Here is a 24312-nt window from a genome sequence, read left to right as displayed (position 1 = left end):
AATACAAATAATTAGCCGTTATGGAAGGTTACACACTTCCTCTCAAAGGTAAGTTAATACAAATAATTAGCCGTTATGGAAGGTTACACACTTCCTCTCAAAGGTAAATTAATACAAATAATTAGCCATTATGGAAGGTTGCATATTTCCTCTCAAAGGTAAGTTAATACAAATAATTAGCCATTATGGAAGGTTACAAATTTCCTCTCAAAGGTAATAAAACAAATAATTAGCCGGTATGGAAGGTTACACACTTCCTCCCAAAGGTAAGTCAATACAAATAATTAGCCTTTATGGAAGGTTACACACTTCCTCTCAAAGGTAAGTCAATACAAATAATCCGCCATTATGGAAGGTTACAAATGTGGCGTTATCTGTTATGCCTTTATTCTGATATAGCATACAGGATGTCTCCGACCGGATGTGACGTTAGAACGCTTGTTGTTGTGACACATTGAATCCTGTGCTACTCTGAGAGCTGGTCGGAATAAACACATTGCTTGTATAAACTGATCATTACAAGCCATACCACGACAACAAACTTCCTCTCAAAGGTAAATCAATACAAATAATCTGGAATTGAATCACATTTTCGTCATAGTAAACTGTTGAATATCGTGCAGTGACGACAACCCCCCGACAGATGGCGACATTTTACACGTCATTTAAAGCCAGGTTACCTCATCTTTTGAGTTCTCGACCATAACCAAATAAGGAATTAAAAGCGAAAACAGGAAGTGTCTTAGTGGTCAATCCAACATGGACTGACTGACTGACTGATTGATTGAGACTTTTATTAGTAGGTTGCACAGTGAAGTACATATTCCGTACAATTGACCACTAAATGGTAACACCCGAATAAGTTTTTCAACTTGTTTAAGTCGGGGTCCACTTAAATTGATTCATGATACAGATATATACTATCAGATATATACTATCATCATAATACAGTCATCACACAAGATAATCACATTGAATTATTTACATTATTTACAATCGGGGGTTGGGGGGGGGGGTGGTAGGATATGGACAGCAAGTAGTGGACATAGAGAGAGAGAGAGAGAGAGAGAGAGAGAGAGAGAGAGAGAGAGAGAGAGAGAGAGAGAGAGAGAGATCAGAAGGCATAAGAAAAAGTATCTGCATTTGATTGTTTACATTTGATTATTAGCAATCTGGGGAGGGTGTTAGTTTAGGGTTGTAGCTGCCTGGAGGTGAACTTTTATTGCGGTTTTGACACTTTTTAATCAACTTTGTTGTGCATAATGCATTTACATTTCTAGCCTTGTTAGACCCACAAAAATATGTTTGCAAAAACAAAAGTGTCAGCATATGCCACAAAGACTGAAAAATGCTTTCTTTATGTTTTATGCAGTTTATTTTGCAGTTGTGATTGCTGAAACACGATGTACCTATGTGTTTTTTTAAAAATAAACATTGGACAGGAAAAAAACATTGCAAAGCATCACTTGAATGTGCATCTTGATGCATTTGTCTATCAACCACATTTACCCTTTTCCATGAACAAGTAGAGGTGTAGGCCGCGTCCACCACTTAGGACTTTGAACATGTCTTTCATTTAGTATCTTAAAAATGATCAGTTACCAAAACCACCTCAAGTTGGATTAGACATGAAACATGTCTACATAATATCTGCCTTTAAAGGGACAATAACTGGATAAACTTCATTATGTGCACGTCAGTAGGCTATGGTCGCCATGTTGGGAAGTCAGGTTATTCATTTTCATTGGAAGAAATGTTCCCAACAAATGTCATTACTTTTCAAGATTTCAATATCATAACACGCGGTAGAAAATGGATGGATGGACGTTACATTTCATACAGACGTAAAGGATGTCAACACATTTGATCTGGTTGTTGCATTTGAAATAGTGCGTGTGTTCCTCACAGAGGGTCTTGCTGGGTCAGTAGAATATCAATCCTAAATTTGACAATCTGGAATAAAAAATAAGTGTTAAACATATATAATAATGCCATGGTGGTCCAAATGTGTTTTTAAAGGGTGATTATGTCCCAGACGTGTGGGTGTACACTGGTCATAAAACAGTGGAGCCTTTGTAGTCGCATGTGTTGTGGAAGTAGCACAACTTCCTGAGAGGAGACTCCTTTTTCCTCAGCTAATATGACATTATTTAAGCAGCAGTGCAAACTCCGTCTGGGGCATTAAAGAAAGGAAATGAGGAGGCACATCCCACATGTTGTGTTCCTTACCTTCACAGGAGCTGTGGAAGGATAAGAACCCAGAGCAAGCATGTTCCCCTGGACTGGTTTGGTGCACTCCCTGAATCCCAGCTGTAGGCTTGTTGGAGGACACCATCAAGACAATAAGGTGGGATAAACGCCAAACAGATGTTACTCCCCCAGTTCCCACCACAGCTATTGATGGACACACCAGGATTTTTTTTTTCAAAGGCAGGGTCTGAGTTTTCAGCCCAAAGGTCAGCAGAATAGCTTTTGCTAAGGTGATGACGTCAAAACTTTATTAAGGTGTCTTATTTATGTGACTGGGTTGGCCCGTTAACCTGTAAACTAAATAAAACCTCATTAAATTCCATTGTCCTAGATGGTGTTAATATAATATAGCATCCATTTCTAATTTATTCAAGCATGGGTCCAGTATTATGATTCCTACAGTGCAACCCAATATTCAAAGTAGCATTTTTGTATGGAAAAATAATGGAGTAGAGTAGGAAGTTTACCTGACACATGAAACGTGACGAATTGGTGGATGCACTACCCAGTTGAGTGTTGAGTATATTAAAATGTGACAACTTGACCACAGCGTCAGTTGCTCGGTAGAGTGGCGCTTACCATCCTTTTCAGTAGACTGCATTAAGTAACTCCCCTCTTCCTCTCATGCCAGATCCAGCCAGGAACGTGGCCATATGAACCCCTTCCCTACTGTAGATATGCTATCAGGAAAACTGAATAAGCTCCAGGTTAATGAGCTTGAATTTGTGTTCAATTGTGTTAAGGTGATAACGCTAACTGGCACGGTCACATAAAGGAATGGGTGACACAAGCAGGAAAGTTCCCAATGTCTAAATGTTCCTATGTAGAAAGGTGGACACCATGTAGACTGGATCCTCCAAATAGTGCAGCCTCCAGGGTTGAGATCTTTGAAACATTTTTAGTTAACAAGCAAGCTAAGTTTTATTTGTGCACACATAGTGGCCACTTGTTGCTCGGCAGAATTCGGAAACTATTTTACAAAAGTTGTCAGTCAGGTTTCTTCTGGTGTTGTTTTCCATGAAGCCACTCATCAGAGAGAGGACTAGGAAAGTTGGAAAGAACCCAGTGCAAGTCCTACAAACACGCAAGAAACAAATAACTCCAATATCTGTGGTAGCTTGGTTTGTTTAATCATTCATTCCAAAAGCCCTGAATCAATTTTCCTCGTAAGAAATCATACAAATCCAATTGATACGTTCCAGACGTCCAAAAATATTGAGAGAGAATACATTTTAGTAGATAATGATTACAGTTTTACATGCAGAAATAATGCAAAATACATATAAATGATGGATGAAATGACTTTGACCTTCTTTGAAAGCTTGCTGGTGAAGATGGCAATGAGCGTAGAGGGATGCCGTACTTTTCTCACATTCTTTATCAAAGCGCTAGAACTTGCAATTTTCTTTGGCCCCGTGGGATTCTTTGTTTGGGTACTTGATTCTGCGGAATGATATGTGGGCAAAGGGACTAGTTTGTTTTGCGCAGTCTTAGGACATGTGATAACCGAGACGTAATACGGAAACTGGGGCAAACGTTTGGTGTGCATTTTAGTTCAAAAACTAAGCTCTTCCTTATTTTCTTTTCAGTCCCTGATGTGCAGAGTATTTTTTCGGAAGAACCACATTACAGTTGCCTCTAATTTTCTCAGTTGTGGATTTTTAAAGTCCAGCATTCACAGTTATAAAGTAGGGCAGACGTTTTGAGGACTCTTGAGTTTGGTGTCGAGTGAGATGTTTCTATTGCTACGTATAAGACTCATTTTGTTGAAGCTGTCTCTTGACATGGCAATCCGTTTGTTTATCTCTTTTACACATCTACCATCGGGTGTTACCGTGATGCCGAGGTATTTGAAATTGATCCACATGTTTAATTTTCTTGTTGTTGCATGTGATGTTACATGCAGATGGATGTGCTTACCAGTGATGTACAGTACATATCTTAACTTAGCTTAGCTACTTTTTTAACGGGTAGCTTTTCCTGTAGCTTAGCTACTTTTAGACCCATGTAGCGAGGTAGCTTACATCAAAGCTACAAGCTACAAAGACAGAAAATAGATTTCGAATCCAGGCTACAAAAAAATATGTATTAAATCCAATGAGCTGGATGAATGAGAATATCCATGATGGTTGCTTGGTGTTCCTATGATGGATGAATGAGAACATCCATGATGGTTCCTTGGTGTTCCTATGATGGATGAATGAGAACATCCATGATGGTTGCTTGGTGTTCCTATGATGGATGAATGAGAACATCCATGATGGTTGCTTGGTGTTCCTATGATGGATGAATGAGAACATCCATGATGGTTGCTTGGTGTTCCTATGATGGATGAATGAGAACATCCATGATGGTTGCTTGGTGTTCCTATGATGGATGAATGAGAACATCCATGATGGTTGCTTGGTGTTCCTATGATGGATGAATGAGAACATCCATGATGGTTGCTTGGTGTTCCTATGATGGATGAATGAGAACATCCACGATGGTTGGTTGGTGTTCCTATGATGGATGAATGAGAACATCCATGATGGTTGCTTGGTGTTCCTATGATGAGTCACAATTGGCTAAGATTAGGGCCAAACATTACAGACTGGCCAATCAGAGGCAAGATAAGCAAAATCCTAAGAGATGCTCATGTCACATGACCAGGAGGGAGTCCGAGACAGAGGGACGCTTCAAGCTGACCACTAAAAAAAAATGTCAGAGGAATTGTCTCCCACAGATGAGATTTTTCCTTTAGTGATGACGATGAGGTGCAGGAACCCACAATAATGCGTGTCCTTGGCCATATTTACACACATGTATGCCTTTAGAGAAAACTATGCCTTAGTTTGTAGTTGTTAACTCTGTAAAGCAACATAATAAGTGCTCTCTTCATATAAGAGGTGGAACACAAATGTAGGAACACACATTAAGTGACTTCATGACAACTTTTACTGCACATTACCATTAGCAACTGTTCACTAACTACACACAAGTCTTTGTTTTATTGTCAAGACATAGATAGATGCTGTTTTTTACTGTAGGTAGACAACATTAATAACATAATGGGGTGGGCCAAAGAAAAGGCAAACTAAATAAATACATAGAGTGACCCCTAGAGGTAGTTGTAGGGTGTCCCCAGCTAAATTACAGATAGTTAATAGTAATATTTGTACACTTACATGAACATTGATATTATACATGTGGACCATAGATAGAAATGTTGTTCAATGTAGCTTTGATGTGACTAGCTACTTTTGTTGTGTAGCTTGTAGTGTAGCTTGCTACAATTCTCAGAGGATAGCTTCCCCTGTAGCTTAGCTACATTTAATCAAGAATAACTTGTAGTTTAGCTTATTACATTTTCCAAGTAGCTTGCCCATCTCTGGTGTTTTCTTTGAAACTGTCATGCATTCGGTTTTGATTGAGGTTTAGAGCCGTTTACTTCACCGTGGGCTACTACTGCGTTCAGTATGTTGTGTAGCTTTTCTTCAGAGTCTGCCACTCGCACAGTGTCATCTGTACATCTCAGATTGTTAACATTCATTCCTTCGACTTGTATTCCATCTTGATGATTAATGTTGCCTAAGATCATTTGGCTGTAGACGTTAAACAGATCAGGAGATTGTACACAACCTTGTCCAAAACCCCTTTGAAGGACTTTGAATTGACTGCATTCACCATCTATTCGGATTGCTGCTCATTCAAGATTTGGAAAATATTTTTATGTTTCACTTTATCGAATGCTTTGGAATAGTGTATAAAACACAGGTATACATCCGCTTGCACTTCTATTGATCTTCCCATTAACATACGGCGTGTGAATATAGCATCCGTGCTTTGGGAGGAATCCGAAAGCTCTGCATGTATCTTGCCATCAGTACTCTAAGAATCATTGTGGTGGTATGACTCATAAGGAGGGCAGCACGGTGGAACAGGGGTTAGTGCTTTCGAACTAACTTCCTGCCACCTCCAAAGACATGCACCTGGGGATAGGCCCCTCCCACCTCCAGAGACATGCACCTGGGGATAGGTTGATTGGCAACACTAAATGGTCCCTAGTGTGTGAATGTTGTCTGTCTATCTGTGTTGGCCCTGCCATGAGGTGGCCACTTGTCCAGGGTGTACCCCGCCTTCCGCCTGAATGCATCTGGGATAGGCTTCAACCCCCGCGACTCCGAGAGGGACAAGCGGTATAAAATGGATGGACTCATAAGGCTTGTCAATCTATGCTGATCACAGTCTGCAGCTCCCAGTTTCTTTGGCAAATAGATGTTGTCACAGCTGATGGAATATTGCCTGTCGCCAACAAATTTGTCAGCTCTGATGTTCCAATTTCGTTGAGTGCTTCCATGGCTTGGATCGGTATCCTCTCTGGTCCAACTGCTTTACCATGTTTCACTTCGGACATGGCATTTTTCACTTCATCTTCTGTTGTGGCTGTCACAAAATATACATGGGGTGTTGTTGGTGTTTTTTGGATGACTATTTAGACTTCCCATTGACTCCATTGTAAGCGACTTGTATTTACGAGTTAGAATGCATTAAAAAAAGAAAAAAAACATATGTGTTGTTGTCTCTCATAAAGACTGTGAATTACAGGCAAAATTCCCCCAAAAGTGCAGTTCTCCTTTAAGGCAGCAGCATTATAACTAAAGCATTATTCAATATATCCTTTTTATCTCTCAACACGTTTCCATCGGAACACACTGGTGATATATGTCAACGCGCTCCGTGTTTGCACTTGCCGAAAACGAGCTTTGGGCTTAATTATTAATCATGCCGCTCCTCAAAGTGTAACGTCCAGCCATGTTGTCTGCTCTTTTTCTTTGGTTTTTCCACAAAAAAAAGGTATTCCTGCAGCAGTGGTGCTGTTGTCGCTCTTGTTGTTGATCAGCACAAAGATACAATAAACATCTTTAATTGACTCCCAGAGGAGTGGAGTTATTCATGCATTTAGTTAAGCCCCTTCCTCATCTCCCCTCCTGTTTTTTTTTTTACCCCTTTTGGGGGGGGACAGGACACTTGGTTTCCTTGACAACCCCTGCTCCAATCCCCTGGCCAGCTGCAGATTAGTTCAGCAGTGGGGGGTTTTGCTTAGGCTGGGAGGAGTTTTGGAGTGGGGGTGATGATGGAAAATAGAGCGAGAGAAGAGAGAGAGGGGTGGCCTGAGGAATGGAGGAGTGGAAAAAGTTTGAAGAAGGGCAACAGAAGGAGAGAGAGAGAGAGAGAGGGGATGCATGGTCATTGAGAAATAAGAGTCAGAGTGAGCGAGTAGAAGGAGGATGCAAAAAAAGCCCAGGAAGGAGGGAATTTCCTAACTTTTAAAGCCTTGAAAGCGTCTCTGTTGTGGGAGGAACGGCGCGGCGCTTCTTGGAAGTGAGGGCAAAGCCCGCTGAGAAGTGTGGACCAGGCTGGAGGAGCCATGCAAGAAGTGGATGCTGGCTGCCATTACGCAACATGAAGCTCCACCACCACCGCAGCAGCGCTTCATCGCCGCACGGCCAGCTGGGAAAGGTAAGGAGTCTGTCTTTGGATTGGAGTGTTGGGACTAGAACCATGAATGAAAAGTGACTTTGTTGGCGTTTATGTGAGCTGCTACTATGTGGACTGCACTTTTTAGCTGGGCTTCAAGTTTCTGAACATGACGTGACTCAACCCCAACGCCGGTTACTCTAAATGAAAACATTTGGATGCAAGTCAGCATGCATGCTGAAGCCATCACCCATTGGCAGGTTAAAAAGGAGGAGGAGGGGGCTGAGCATTCTTCACCCTGAACAAAAGCAGGGGTCTTCATGGAGGGTCCCTGCGCCTGCTTTGACTTGCATACAATCACAGCAGCCTCCACTGGATTACACGCCGGGCCTCATTTAATCAACAAGTACAGTACGTAGTCCACCTCATCCAGTAGCACAGGAAGCAAATGAAGAAATTGGACTTCATTCTCTGTAGCCCCAAGTCTGCTTTATAAAAGTCTCTTGGAAATATGTTTTTTTCATAAAAAACACCCCACTTCAAATATTAATAAGATTATGATTCATTCCACTCATATAGGGAAATCAATCCACAGAATCACTTCACACTAAAGTCACTGCAGAGGACTTGTTTCTTCAGCTGAATTGCAATCATAATGATGCAGAAACAATGGTCTCCACTCGATTAGATGCCAGCCCTCAATAAACAGCTCAGTAGTCCACCTAAACTGATAAAATCCTTATGAAATAGCACAAGAAAGTACTATCTAACCTAAGAAGCAGATTGAAAAATGGACATTACTCTCTATAGCCTTAAGTGTATTTCATAAAAGTACCTCGAAAATATGTTGTTTGTGTATACATACCCTACTTTAAATCATTATTTGATTAATTCCACACATATGAGGAAACAAAGCCACAGAATCACGTCACGCTATAATTACTGAAGAGGACTTATTGCTTCAGCTGAATTGACTTGCATAGAATTACAATGATGCAGAAACATTGGTCTCCACTCGATTACATGCCAGGCCTAAATAAATGGGTGCTTAGTCCACCTAAATTTATGAGATCTTCCTCAAGTAGCAGATTAAAAATATATATTTTATTCTCTGGAGCCTAAAGTTTGTTTCATAAAAGTGCCTCACATTTTTTTATTTTTGTATACATACCCTACTTTAAAGAATTATTTGATTAAATCCACACAAATGGTAAAACAAATCCACAGAATTCCTTCACACTAAAATCATTCAAGAGGACTTGTTACTTTAGGTGAATTGACTTGCATAGAATCATAATGATGCAGAAACAATGGTCTCCACTCGATTAGATGCCAAGCCTCAATAAACGGGTGAGTAGTCCACCTAAACTAATAAAAGCATTATGAAATACCACAACAGGCAGATTTAAAAAAAATGGACTGCATTTCGTAAAAGTGCCTCGAAAATATGCTGTTTGTGTATACATACCCTATTTTAAATAATTATTTGATTAATTCCACACATATATGAGGAAACAAATCCACAGAATCATGTCACGCTAAATTTACTGAAGAGGATTTATTGCTTCAGCTGAATTGACTTGATGATGCAGAAACACTGGATTAAATGCCAGGCCTAAATGAATGGATTATGAATCCTCATCAGATAGCACAAGAAGCAGATTAAAAGTGGATTTCATTGTCTATAGCCTCCAGCCTGCTTCATGAAAGTGTCTCAGAATATGTTACACAAATGTGTTGTTCATTCTGTAGCTGCATGAACACATGAAACATTCCAAAAGTTCCTCGGAAAAAAACATCATGCTCTTAGATAAACACCTTAGTTCAAATAAACGGCAGGTAAAAGTAATGGTGTAATTTATTAGGTACTTAGAATAAGAAATATTGACAAGACAAGAATAAAGAAATGTCTAATAAATACATGCTTGATTAAGCAATAAAGGAATAAACACGGAAGTATAGACTGACAAAAAAATGAATGTATCATTCATATGAACGTATTAGATATTAATGAATGAATGACTGCAGGAATAATGTAAGGAATATCAGACAAATTCTGATGTCAACACCACAAGTTTGTACTGTTTCTTGAACTTGAAACATTCTTTGACTTCTTACTCAGTCCGTTCCATAGTTTTACTCTGCACAATAATGCTTGTGGTACTCTCTGCACAATAATGCTTGTGGTACTCTCTGCACAATAATGTGTGGTACTCTCTGCACAATAATGCACTAGAGGTTGTGGTACTCTCTGCAGTTGAGCAAATATGGTCCACAGTCCGTATGGAAAAAACAAAATACGCCAGCAAGTCAGTGACTTGACAGTGATTCATGCTGCAGTCAGCTGACGACATCTGGCCGACACACAGGAAGTGATGCATTATTCGCCATCTGTGGTCAACATGGGTTCACACAGTCACATGACACTGAGACCTGAACTATGTGCTGCCTTCAAAACAACCTTAGTAGCATAGGATACATGTCAATACTTTAGCATGAGAGAAGACCATTAAACAAGTGTATATCTGTCCTTTGTTTACTAAATTCTACTAATGTTTATGAATGACTGAATGAAAACATGTTGTTCCTTGACATGATTAGAATTATAAAAGAGCTCAGTTTAAAGCAGGCGTGTCAAACTCATTCTAGCTCAGGAAAATCTATTCCCACGCAGGCCGGACGGCTTCAATCATCGCATGATCTCTTAAAAATACAACTTTAGATTGTTTTCTGTTTTACTTTGGACCAAAATAGAACAAGCACATTATGAAAATGTACATATTACAAAAGAAATCCTATTGACAAAACACTTCAAGTTAGTTGAAAATTCTCAGGAAAAAATTGGTGCAGTTTCAAAAAGACCATGAAGAACTTAGACTTCATTCCGTGGATCTACAAAGCAATTCAACTTTAGGTCCCAGCCCATCGAGGGTTGAACAAAAACCTAAATAAAGCATAAATCAGATTTTTCATTTCCACATATCTCAACAAACCTTACGGACTGAGGTGGAAAACTGAGGCATCACCGTGTATTGATAGGAAACAAAAGCTGTGCAATGTGTGAAGAGTTTCAACAAACAAAAGCTACCTTCAAAGACTGACAGTGTTGCAGTAAATCACACACTAAGACAACAATGTTCACAGAACTATATCACTGTGCAGCATTTGAAGTCTTTATTTCACTGCAGTTGGCTGGAGTGTGTACCTCTCGCTTGGTGTGCTTGCTCTATTTGCTTGCCTAACAGAATTGCTATTGTGACATCCATTTAAAACAGCAGTTTCTTTCAGTTCAAAATGTAGCTCAATTTCACACTGAGCAAACTCATCTCACGGGCCGGATTGAACCTGTTAGCAGGCCCTATCCGGGTCGCATGTTTGACATCCCTGGCTTGAATGATGAAATAGACACTGTTGTGCATCAGGTGTGTGTCTTTGCCAGACATAAAGGATGCTGTGTTGCTTGTTACATTGCAGAGCTATCAGGAATGTCCGCTATGTCCCTGTAAACTGACCACATGGTTCACAGTCAACACAATCCAGTTCTTTGGGCTTCCTCAAGCTAGTCTGATGTGGTGTGATCTTTTTTTTACGATCTAGACCAGGAGCAGGGACCTTTGATTGACTCCAATGCCCCGGCAGCCAAACAGCTCTTTGATTTACAGACACATTCAGTATTTATACTGCCTTCAAATGCAAGTGTAATCTTCATCTTAGCTTCAGTGAGCTAGCTGGCTTATGTGATAGGGGAGTCTTTTCAAATAAGGTTCCCAGATGACTAAATATTCAAATGTCTCCCTTTACCAGTTTGTGGACTTGGGAATTGGGACCACTGATGTGGATGTTTGACAAGTTTGTTTGCGCTCTGCCTTTAAAAACAACCCAGGAGTCCTGTTTTACACATGATCTTTGAACATATTGCTTGTCTTTTCATAAAGGACCTTATTAATGACAAGGTTAGTGAGGTAAACATACCAACAGGGTCGTCCCTGACTAAATTGGGGCCCTAAGCGGAATTTTATTTAGAGGACCCTTCCTAACCCATCAATTACATTTTTTTTTACACTTTTTGATTTGGGTAAAACGATTTTTATACCATGTGACTCAAACTTGAATTTAACTATACCATATGATATGACATGATAATGCGTATAACAATGCACATTTTCAACTAAAACAAATTAATGGGAAAGTAAATGTTTAGTATTTTTTTGTGCAAAATAAATAAAAAAATCATAATTCAATCAAATCAATCAATCTAAGTAAATGTATGTTGCCCTTAATCACAAATGCCTCAAACGACACCCTGGGCTCTGATCCACATCAGGGCAAGACACAAGTCAAGCCAGTGGGCACGACGGAAGAGACCTCAGACTACATCAGTCACTCCTCCACAAGCTCCAGTTAGTAGAACATGCAGCTGCTCGCCTCCAAAACATGCCCATAGGGCCGCGGTTCTCTTTGCTCTCCATTGGCTCCCAGTGGGTTTTAGAATGCATTTTAAAATCCTTCTTTTTGTTTTAAGGCCATCGATGGTCTGGCCCCAGCACACTTGGCTGATACTTGAACTCTTGGCCACCCACCGAGGAATATGTGCTCATCCTTACAGACATCTTTGGAAGTAGACTTTAAAAATGGAGGGATCGTTCTTTTTCCGCATCCGCACCCAAGTTATGGAACTCAGTCCCACCTGAGTTGTGAGCCATCACGAAGACGGCATGGAGTCGACCACTTATTTCTGATCACTTCCTGATCTACCACTTATTTCTGATCACTTCCTGATCTACCACTTATTTCTGATCACTTCCCGATCTACCACTTATTTCTGATCAATTCCTGATCTATCACTTATTTCTGATCACTTCCTGATCGACCACTTATTTCTGATCACTTCCTGATCTACCACTTATTTCTGATCACTTCCTGATCTACCACTTATTTCGGATCACTTCCTGATCTACCACTTATTTCTGATCAATTCCTGATCTACCACTTATTTCGGATCACTTCCTGATCGACCACTTATTTCTGATCACTTCCTGATCGACCACTTATTTCTGACCACTTCCTGATCTACCACTTATTTCTGATCAACTCCTGATATATCACTTATTTCTGATCACTTCCTGATCTACCACTTATTTCTGATCACTTCCTGATCTACCACTTATTTCTGATCACTTCCTGATCTATCACTTATTTCGGGTCACTTCCTGATCTATCACTTATTTCTGATCACTTCCTGATCTACCACTTATTTCTGATCACTTCCTGATCTACCACTTATTTCTGATCACTTCCTGATCCATCACTTATGTCTGATCACTTCCTGACTCCACAGCATTGACACACTCAACCCTCTTTCTTTTGCTGAAAAGTCCTGAAAGAAGCATCTTGGACTGCTTGGTGGTGAATTCTAGAAGGGCAGATTGTGGGATCTCAGACACATGGCTCATTTCAATATGATTTGCATATTTAAATGGGGCGTGGTTTGGGCCACTCCCACTAATTCAATGTGATAGATTAGTGCATGCGCGCACTCTAATACATCTGAATTTTTTAGCCTACGCCCTTTTCTAAATTTAAGCGTACACCAATTTTTAGTAGGAAGTCCAGAGAAGTTGTAGAACATGAGTCTCAGATGTTTACTCTTGTGACAATCTCTCATTGCTTGTTTTTGCCTGAGGAAGTGCAGTAGTGGATTTTGTTGATGAGTCACCAAGTGGAGTTGAGTGAGAGTAGGCTGACTTTGAGCTCATACTCGTGCATGCACTTGGGTTGTGATGCTGTCACTTGGAGAACTTGTCATTTTAATGACTCAATTGAGGCTTAAAACACTATAATATTTATTATATGGACAAAAGTCTTGGGGCGGTTGCTTCAACTTCCCCTCCAGTATGGCTAATGTGGCCAGATGTCCCAATACTTTTGTCCTCATAGAGTGTATGTTTGTCTAAGCCCGGGGTCGGCAACACAAAATGTTGAACGAGACATATTGGACCCAGAATAATTTGATACACATGTGCTTGTCAGTCTATAACAGGGGTCGGCAACCCAAAATGTTGAAATATTGGACCCAAAATACAAAAAAAATATGTCTGGAGCCGCAAAAAATGTAGTCTTATATAAGTGTTATAATGAAGGCAACACATGATGTAAGTGTCTATATTAGTTGTATTAGCCTACTATCAAAATGACTTTAAAAGTCTTATATAAGTGTTATAATGAAGGCAACACATGATGTAAGTGTCTATATTAGTTATATTAGCCTACTATCAAAATGACTTTAAAAGTCTTATATAAGTGTTATAATGAAGGCAACACATGATGTAAGTGTCTATATTAGTTATATTAGCCTACTATCAAAATGACTTTAAAAGTCTTATATAAGTGTTATAATGAAGGCAACACATGATGTAATTTTCTATATTAGTTATATTAGCCTACTATCAAAATGACTTTAAAAGTCTTATATAAGTGTTATAATGAAGGCAACACATGATGTAAGTGTCTATATTAGCTATATTAGCCTACTATCAAAATGACTTTAAAAGTCTTATATAAGTGTTATAATGAAGGCAACACATGATGTAAGTGTCTATATGAGCTATATTAGCCTACTATCAAAATGACTGCTGACACAAATCTTAGTTGACAGAAATGTTGAAATGTAATATTTACATATAACACATTTTTTACAACATTGGAAAACATTAGTAAAACTTCTCACAAGGTGAGATAAGTCCTGGAAATGACTGACTTAGAATGACCAAAGGTATATATGTGTGTGTCCAAGTTAAAGGAAACTGTCTTCTTCTAATGGATTTATTACAAACCCCGTTTCCATATGAGTTGGGAAATTGTGTTAGATGTAAATATAAACGGAATACAATGATTTGCAAATCCTTTTCAAGCCATATTCAATTGAATGCACTACAAAGACAACATATTTGATGTTCAAACTCATAAACTTTATTTTTTGTTTGCAAATACTAATTAACTTAGAATTTCATGGCTGCAACACGTGCCAAAGTAGTTGGGAAAGGGCATGTTCACCACTGTGTTACATGGCCTTTCCTTTTAACAACACTCAGTAAAGGTTTGGGAACCGAGGAGACACATTTTTGAAGCTTCTCAGGTGGAATTCTTTCCCATTCTTGCTTGATGTACAGCTTAAGTTGTTCAACAGTCCGGGGGTGTCCCTCGTGCTATTTTAGGCTTCATAATGCGCCACACATTTTCAATGGGAGACAGGTCTGGACTACAGGCAGGCCAGTCTAGTACCAGCACTCTTTTACTATGAAGCCACGTTGATGTAACACGTGGCTTGGCATTGTCTTGCTGAAATAAGCAGGGGCGTCCATGGTAACGTTGCTTGGATGGCAACATATGTTGCTCCAAAACCTGTATGTACCTTTCAGCATTAATGGTGCCTTCACAGATGTGTAAGTTACCCATGTCTTGGGCACTAATACACCCCCATACCATCACACATGCTGCCTTTTACACTTTGCGCCTAGAACAATCCGGATGGTTCTTTTCCTCTTTGGTCCGGAGGACACGACGTCCACAGTTTTCAAAAACAATTTGAAATGTGGACTCGTCAGACCACAGAACACTTTTCCACTTTGCATCAGTCCATCTTAGATGAGCTCAGGCCCAGCGAAGCCGACGGTGTTTCTGGGTGTTGTTGATAAACGGTTTTCGCCTTGCATAGGAGAGTTTTAACTTGCACTTACAGATGTAGCGACCAACTGTAGTTACTGACAGTGGGTTTCTGAAGTGCTCCTGAGCCCATGTGGTGATATCCTTTACACACTGATGTGGCTTGTTGATGCAGTACAGCCTGAGGGATGGAAGGTCACGGGTTTAGCTGCTTACGTGCAGTGATTTCTCCAGATTCTCTGAATCCTTTGATGATATTACGGAGCGCAGATGGTGAAATCCCTAAATTCCTTGCAATAGCGGCTTGAGAAAGGTTTTTCTTAAACTGTTCAACAATTTGCTCAGGCATTTGTTGACAAAGTGGTGACCCTCGCCCCATCCTTGTTTGTGAATGACTGAGCATTTCATGGAATCTACTTTTATACCCAATCATGGCACCCACCTGTTCCCAATTTGCCTGTTCACCTGTGGGATGTTCCAAATAAGTCTTTGATGAGCATTCCTCAACTTTATCAGTATTTATTGCCACCTTTCCCAACTTCTTTGTCACGTGTTGCTGCCATCAAATTCTAAAGTTAATGATTATTTGCAATAAAAAAAAATGTTTATCAGTTTGAACATCAAATATGTTGTCTTTGTAGCATATTCAACTGAATATGGCTTGAAAATTATTTGCAAATCATTGTATTCCGTTTATATTTACATCTAACACAATTTCCCAACTCATATGGAAACAGGGTTTGTACAATCCTTGCAAGCTGGGTAATGTTTGCTGTGGTCTGGAACAACATGGCACACTAACAACTATGAGAAATGCAGCCAATGTTACATACAGACATTGTGTCATGAGACATGCAAATATATCTACAAACGAGGCATAATGATGCAATATGTACATACAGCTAGCCTAAATAGCATGTTAGCATCGATTAGGTTGCAGTCATGCACTGACCAAATATGCCTGATTAGCACTCCAACAAGTCAATAAAATTATGCATTCGCACTGCATAAAACGTTTGGTGGACAAAATGAGACAAAGAAGGAGTGGCATAAAACACGTCTTACTTAAGCAGCGTTGGAGAAAGTTGTACATGTCAACAAACTACGGTGAGTTCAAGGACCGCCTAAATTAGTTGGGCAAATCGGCGCTCGCCAAATAGTGTCATCAGTGAAGCATGTTTAATATAAACAGTGAGATTTCTAACCATTAGGAAGGTTTGTGTCATCTTTGGCCTCTTACACAAACCATATTAAAACAAAAAAATATATTTCCCCCCCATCTTTTTTCCATTTTAATATATTTTTGAAAAAGCTCTAGGGAGCCACTAGGGCGGCGCTATATAGCCGCAGGTTCGCGACCCCTGGTGTAAGTGGGCACAGCCAGTTGGTTTTTCCATTCTTCTCCGCTCACAAAAAGGTGACAGCAGCGCCTGAGGAGGTTCTGACCCCCTTGCACCTCCGTCCCTTGACAGGAACTGCTCTTTGACAGTGGGGCCCCCCTCATCACTGTGCCGTTGTTACCACGACGACACTCTGAAAAGAATGTGTCCTGCGGTGACGCTGAAAGAATCCCTTCTTCTTCAGTGGATATTGTCCGTCTGAAATGTTGGCAGATGGCCATGCTTTACGAAAGTCATGATCAAAAACACCCCAAACCTTATTTTTGCCTCGCCACATACACACATGCACACATACACACATTCACATGTACACACATGCACACATTCACATGTACACACATGCACACATTCACATGTACACACATGCACATTCACACACATTCACACACATGCACACATAAACATGCACACATTCACATGTACACACATGCACATTCACACACATACACGCGTACACGCATGCACATGTACACACATGCACACATGCACACATACACACCTGTACACGTTCACACACATGCACACGTTCACACACATACACACATACACACATGCATGGATAATGTGCAGCAAATGAGACAAATAACCATGTGGGAGTCCAGATATAAACATGCATGCATGGATAATGAATGTCATCACATGGGCTAGCACAGCTATTCATGGAGTTGCTAGTTGGACGGTTTTGCACTTTTAACCCTGACTCCTATTTACACACACACAGTAAAACCTCTAAAATCAAACACAATACATTCCAGATTGTTTGGATTTCCAAAAATTGGGGGAAAAACTGATTAATATAGAAAATAATACAAATATATCATTGGTTTAAGGGTTCAACTATTGTCATTGTACATTTAACCTCTTTTAATAGCAAAATGTAAAAACATTGTTGTTGAAACTTATCAAATCAAATACAGTTTGTTCCATTTTGGTGATATTTCATAACAGTTTTCCCCCATGATGTTACGATAAATAATCCATTCCAGAATAGAAAAGAATAAATCTTCATTGTCCATCGGGGTGAAAAGTTGTTGTTGGCTCACCAACATAGGCGACGTAAACATTGTCATATATAAAAGCATATATAGACACAATAGGAACAGGTTAGGTAAACAATAGGAATAAGAGTAATGATACGTTAAGAGCTATAAAAATATCAATAAAACATAAAAGTAGAGCAGGGTCACTCTTAAAGACTTTTTTTTTTGCATTTAAAAAACTTCCTTGTGGTCTACATCACATGTACTGGTGGTTCTTTGGTCAAAACTTTGCTTTTTTACAGACCATCACTTTCTGACCGTCTCTTCAAGATGTGTCATTTTGTTATTTACATGCCTCCACTTCGACTGCATCTTCTAACCGTCATCTTTGCTGTAGTTTTTAGCGCTTCCTTATCAAGTCTACTGACATACATCAGTTACAACTGTACACTACTTTGTATTAGAAAGGGCAACAGCAAAGGATGCATGTGCATATATGAGCCAGTCTGCCCCACAACAATAGGAGAGAGAAACTTATGGACTGTAACCTTAGACTACAATGGCAGACTCACGGAAAGTTCTGTGGGGAAAACTTTACTGTTTATGGAGATATCCGCTGACGTCACCAATGGGGAAAACGTCACAAATTTGGCAGTTTGAAGAAAGTATGAAGGAAGGCTAGATCGTTTTACTAATATCTCTATATTGATTTCAAATTTCCGGAACTTATGCAGATCTGAGATACACAAAAACAGGTACCAATAGGTAAGAAAAGTTGGTTTTGTATAATAGATGCCCTTTTAAAAGTAAAGCGTAAAACCTTTAAACCACTAATGTCTTAAGTTTTAAATTTGTAGCCCGAGTGTGAAGTTGTCACCCATGATCCTTCACAACTTTCAAAAGAAAACATGTAAGCAATAAAACACTCTCACTGAGCTTTCATAATAAGTCAGGGAGCATATTGTGACACTTGTGTTTTCTGGTCTCTTTATCACCAAAACGCCAAATAAAAAGCTGAGTCAAACACTTTCATGCTTTCTGAAAGGGATTTCAGACAACTCCTGTTTTATGTGACTTTAGAGACTTTTCCTCCTCCAAATATTTATTGTATTCCAAATTGTACGACCCCTTGGAGTGTTCTACTGTCCTCTGCGTCAAGTAGAAATCCAACAGTGGCTTTTAAAGAAGGCTTTTTGCTGGCGCTCGGGTTGCAAAGGCAAGCGTCACTTCCATTATGACAGCAGGATTGTATTTGGTGTAGTTTGCCAGAAAGACCACATATCTGTGCAGCTTAGCGGCTCTACGCTGTGACCCAATGTGGTTTTGCAGAGAACACTCCATTACACACTTCAATGCAGCCAAATAGGATAGCCAACATGCATTTAGCATTTGCTCGGTCGTGGAGAAGGCTGACATCTGGAAAGGAACGTGGCCATCTGGGTTCAAAGCGGACCTTAAATGTGGCCGTGCGGCTCTTTGATTTTTGCCCCGCGTCGCCATATTGCGGCGAGCATTCCGAGGTAAACGGGAAAAGGTTAACGCACGCTTTGTTAGTTTGGAGCAATGTTGGAAACACTGGAAGCGGAATAACCTTCGAGTCCTTTGAGTAGTTCCAGATTCAAGCAAGCCGCACATTTTGAGGTTAGAAGGGTTAGAATCAGTTGAGAAATGAGGATGTTGGGGTGCGCCTTCAAATGAAAGGCTGGAAGGACAATTGTGGGCATACCTCCGCCAAGGTCCAGCCTTTCAGGAAAGCTGTTATCCGTCCGTTTATTACCGCTAAAAGTAGGAAGAAGGGTTTGTTTCTACCTGTTTTTTAGGCATTGACCTTACACATTACTACTGTACTACTAGCATGATATTATCTGGTGGTACTAAGCAACACCAGATATTTAAAAAGAAAAATGGTATTAATGACATACACATATAAAGTAAATGTACAAATACAAATTTGTTAACCAAAGATATAGAATTGTAGTATATTTTTAATTACATTCACCTCAAGCCAATGACCTGCAAGTACAGGCCGTGATACAAGGTGTATGTAGGGATAGCAAACACGTTGGTACTTTCAAAGCCAAATATTTTTGAGGTGGTACTTGGTGTAAAAAGTTTGAGTACTATTGAGCTAAGATGGACAAACGGACCAAACTATTTGCATTTTTTGTGACTCAGAACCACAAAAAGGCCAATAAATTCCAGTACCAAAAAGAAGGACTTTTTTGTGGAGTTTTTGCGTACTATTGGAACTAACAAGAATGACAACAAATGGAGAAAAAGTAGAACTTGTTTCCTTAGAAAAGTGAACCATTTGTTTGGTTTCCCGTACAGTATGTAGACTGGGACATTCCCAGACAACTTAAGACGCATGTTAACTATACACTCAACACCCTTCTCTATGTTCTTGGCTCAGGCCCGCAGATGTTGGTCACTGGGTGTGTGCGGGGGTCAAAAACGTTGCCTCCGACTCTGGAGTTTACACTCCGGAAGTGCACTTTCCCAAGCTCTCGCCTCGTTGAATCCCCACGGGATGCTGGATGAGAATGACAAAAATCTGTCTCAGCATGGACGTGCAGGAGAGACTATGGAGGCTGTTGTAGTTCATTTGGAAGGATGAACTGTTTGCAAAGGCAAACAACAACAAAAAAACCCCAACAAAGAATAAGGTTTGGCTTTGCAGCTCAGAGCTAAGAGACTGTGGCTTGGAGGAGAAAGCCGATCGGTAGTCCAGAAGATAATGTTAGAGTTCTCGAGCAGCAATGTGTTGTTGAAAAAGTCCAGGTTTTACCATTACGGTTCAGAATTGGCAGAACAGGCATGAATGATGGCACTTTTTTCACCTAGACGTAACATTCCAAGCCTTTTGGGTGTTGCTAACCGTAAAGCCTGAGGTTGTAAGAAATGGTCCTTAATGTGGTCATGTAAAGCTTGAGGGCACGGGGAGACAACATCTGTTTGAACAAAGGAATCCCTCGATCACCTAATATTTAAAATGAGCTCACCCAGTAAAGTGTATCACTAACTGATAAACAGCGAGGCCCATTGCCAAGAAAAGCTACATGTAAGCTTTTGTTTGGCAGGATTTCCTGTCAGTGGCCTTTATGGTTGCTGCAAACCCAGTTCTGCAACCACAGCCATACCAAGGTACGGCTTCCTGCTTACTCATCTGAGGTAGCCGAAACATATTATGTAATTATCTCTAGACCAGTAGTCTTTGATATTGCCTGATTGTACCGTTTTTATTTGTCTGCATGGGTCATGACAAACTTTTTGTCAAAACCATGGTTGTTCTGGTAACAGTCATGCATTCGGTTACAAAGAATCATGGTTTGTGTATGAGACTTTTGTAAAGACCTAATTTATTGAAACGTTTTCTTGACTATGACCAGGTGAAACAGAAAGTTATTTGCAGTTTTGAATAAAAACACTGCAATGTGCTAGTAGTGAGATTGAATATTCTTCATTTGCAGATTTATGTCATTCAGAATCTGTACTGTAAGTGTTATGATTCCATTGTTACCACAGTGCTGTGGTTGTCCATTGTCCATGCAGTGTAAACACCCCCCTACAGCCCACTAAAGTGCCTTATAGCAAGCTTTTGTCTGCGTTTACCTCAAAACATTGACTTGTTTAGCTTTGACGTAGACAGTGTTGGATGGGGTTAAGAGGGCCCTAGCAACCGTTGGCATTGGCCTCTACTTTGTGAAGCCAGTGAGATAATTGGGAGCAGACTGGGGATGAGTTAAGGGCTCAGTGGACGGGATCTTCTTGACAGTCAGGAGGAGGAGCTGACTTGTCTTTGGGAGTGTCCCTTTAAGGAGATGTAACATGATCTGCCAGTTAGGGAGCAGGAAGAAATGTGTTTGCTCTGCCTAATAAATGTGTCCTCCTCCACATTTAACCTTCTTTCAATCCTCTATTTTATAGAAGCTACTCATTCATTGTGGTTGGTCTTTGAAGGTTTTACAAATACAATTTAATGTTTCTACTTCCAAGCAGTGCTTATCTCCTGCTCCCATATTTGTACTCACTGATGTTTCTACTTCCAAACAGTGCTTATCTCCTATTAGCCATAGTTATACTTATTGGAATTTGCAATGGAAGCTACAAAGCAAAACCTGACCACTGTGGTGACACTGGCCATTTGTAAATAGGACAAGGACGTCTCAGGAGATTTTGCTGAGCTTGTCTGAAGTTTTCCTTCCGTTTTGTAACCTTGTTATGTTCTTATTTAGACCTTACAGTTGAACAAATGAATGTATAAGTGGCATATGACTTTGTTATTGGAGCCTTGGAATGACTTCCGTTTCCTGCAAGACACAAAACCCCTTCCTTTCTCTTTGCTAGCATAAACACAAACAAGAAAATAACCACTCATTACACAGAGATCATAGGAATCTTCCACTTGGTAGGATCAGAGGTATAATTTAGTGTTTGTTTACACATTCTCCAAAGTAATAATGTAGCCCATTCTTATGAACCCCATTGGAATAGGCAGCCACAATAACAAGAAACACTATAGATGTCAATGTTTTGTATATTTAGACAATTGATCCAAATTAAAATAAAAACATGCAGGCAGAGGATTGTTTGTGGTGACCCCTGTCAGTTCCTGTCTGGTTTTTACCGCTGCCTCACAATGGCACTAAATGATGCACAGCGGGACACAAGAGCTTTTAGTGGTTTTTGGACTGGACCTTGCATGAATGCATGAAATGTGTGTGTTTGTATGGCGGCTGACATTGTGGGGGAAATACAGTACCAATAAATGTCCTGATTCTGATTGCATTCATGCATTCAGTCAGAGTTGGCCTGTTTGGCTCAAGGCCAACGCCTTGCTATGAAATCAGCTTGGGAAAGCAGCGGGGGCCTGGTCGGGATGGAGAGCCAACCAAAAAAGAGTTAGAGTAAGCGAGACTGCTGAGCGGAGATAAAATTCCATTGTTTATTTGCCTGACCTCCCCCTCCATACATCCCTTCCTTTACCATCAAGCCTTCTTCTTCAGGAAGCAGGCAGAGTGCTGTGCAAGATAGGAAGAACGGAGAAAGACTGTCATTCTGCAGGCTAAACACTCAGTGGTGTATTAAATTGATAGCAGACATGGATTTGGCTCGGGCCGAAGTCAACCGCATCTTTAAAGGATTGGGTCCTCCGCGCAGCGTGGGTGCAGAAAGAAACTAAAGAAAATACATATTTTTCCCCCTTTGCTTTATATGAATCCAATTTTCAGCTATCGTGTTCCTTCGTTGCTACACTTTTTTTTTTAAAGCACACTTGCGTGGTGCAGTGTCAGTGTCCGCCGTCCAAAGCGGTAAAGCGCACCCAGTGACTTCTGTCCTTTTTAGGTATTTAGAAACAAGAGACAGGAGAAGAACAAGCGAGGGACGATGAGGTCACGTTTAGCTGTTCCTGCAGGGCTGGATGGTGTGATGGATCTTTATGGGAAGCAGCTGTTTGGGAGAGAGGGGAAAAAATACCACGGGTACAGCCTTCAGCCGCTCACAAGCCAGAAGCTTGATAAACCACTGGCGGTACGTTGTGCTACAGCTCCATAAACTGCAAAACCTGCAGGCATTAAGATCTAAGTAATATTTAGGAGATGGCCACTCATGAGTGTGTCTCAGTGCAACAAGTCTTGCCCTTGTCAGCGGCTTCCACAGCCAACAGAGCATGTGGTATCTGTCAGTAGGAGAAATCACAAGTTGGTGAGTGTCATTGAAGGGAAGCAGAGCTGGAACTTTTTCCTTTGCATTTTTCAACACCATCATGTGTAATCATGCCAACAGACAAGCATGATTGTCCTCTTAACTCCTCCCCCTTTTCAATGGCCTTTCCTAAGACTATTCAATGACTTTCCAGGAAACTTTGTGGTAGAGTTTGGCATTCACCAAGCATCAAAATATTCTGAAGGTTCACATTCTGATATACGGTAGGTGAAATCCAGAATTTTTATAACACTAATATAATATAATACTTCTAACAGATCTTTACCCTTTGATAGTGTGCAACATTTCCAGGAATTTTTTTGGGAAGGATTAGGAGCCCATTAAAGTGGTCATATGATTACTTTTTTACTCGACATTTAAAAAACTTGTATAACATATAATGATAATTAAAATGATAATAATAATTGGTCAACATTTAGCATGGATGGTGTTTTACATAGCATCTTCAAGACTCTTCAGGATGTGCTGTTTTGAGGGCGGTTGTATTTACTTGCATCCACTTTGACTGTGTTTTCTCCCCGTCAGCCATGTTGTAGTTTTTAGCACTTCCATATCGAGAGTTCTGACAGATATAAGTAGGGAACTATGCGCTACTTTGTATTAGAAACATGAACGGACCTTATTGACTGGTGAACAAAATGGAACAAATTTTAGCAATATTACTCAGATGAAAGAAGGCCGTTTTAGTAACACTCTTAATGTGTGACTCAATCGAGAGAGTTGGGTCGAAGATAATACACAGATTCTTTACCGAGTCGCCTTGTTTAATTGTTTGGTTGTCAAATGTTAAGGTGGTATTATTAAGTAGGTGTATAATTGTTTGGTTGTCAAAT

General features: G+C 40.1%; 1 protein-coding gene across 8 annotated transcripts in view; it reads left to right on the top strand.

The window, feature by feature from the left end:
* The window catches only part of si:dkey-82f1.1 (DENN domain-containing protein 2A), an 81694-nt gene that overhangs the window by 3733 nt on the left and 53649 nt on the right, over positions 1–24312 (top strand). For 2 of the 8 annotated variants that reach the window (XM_062061257.1, XM_062061251.1), the window contains exons 1-2: positions 433–554; positions 2238–2347. The gene's annotated coding sequence lies outside the window, so the exon portion shown is untranslated. Of the gene's footprint in view, positions 1–294; positions 322–432; positions 555–2237; positions 2354–2398; positions 2481–7383; positions 7753–24312 lie in introns of those variants that run through there. The other 6 variants (XM_062061255.1, XR_009827537.1, XM_062061254.1 and 3 more) reach the window with 6 other exon arrangements.

This window comes from Entelurus aequoreus, linkage group LG10 (genome assembly GCF_033978785.1).
Source record: "Entelurus aequoreus isolate RoL-2023_Sb linkage group LG10, RoL_Eaeq_v1.1, whole genome shotgun sequence".
Classification (NCBI taxonomy): Eukaryota; Metazoa; Chordata; class Actinopteri; order Syngnathiformes; family Syngnathidae; genus Entelurus; species Entelurus aequoreus.
Note: the sequence above shows the minus strand (reverse complement) of the source record. Positions and strands in the feature narration are given on the sequence as shown.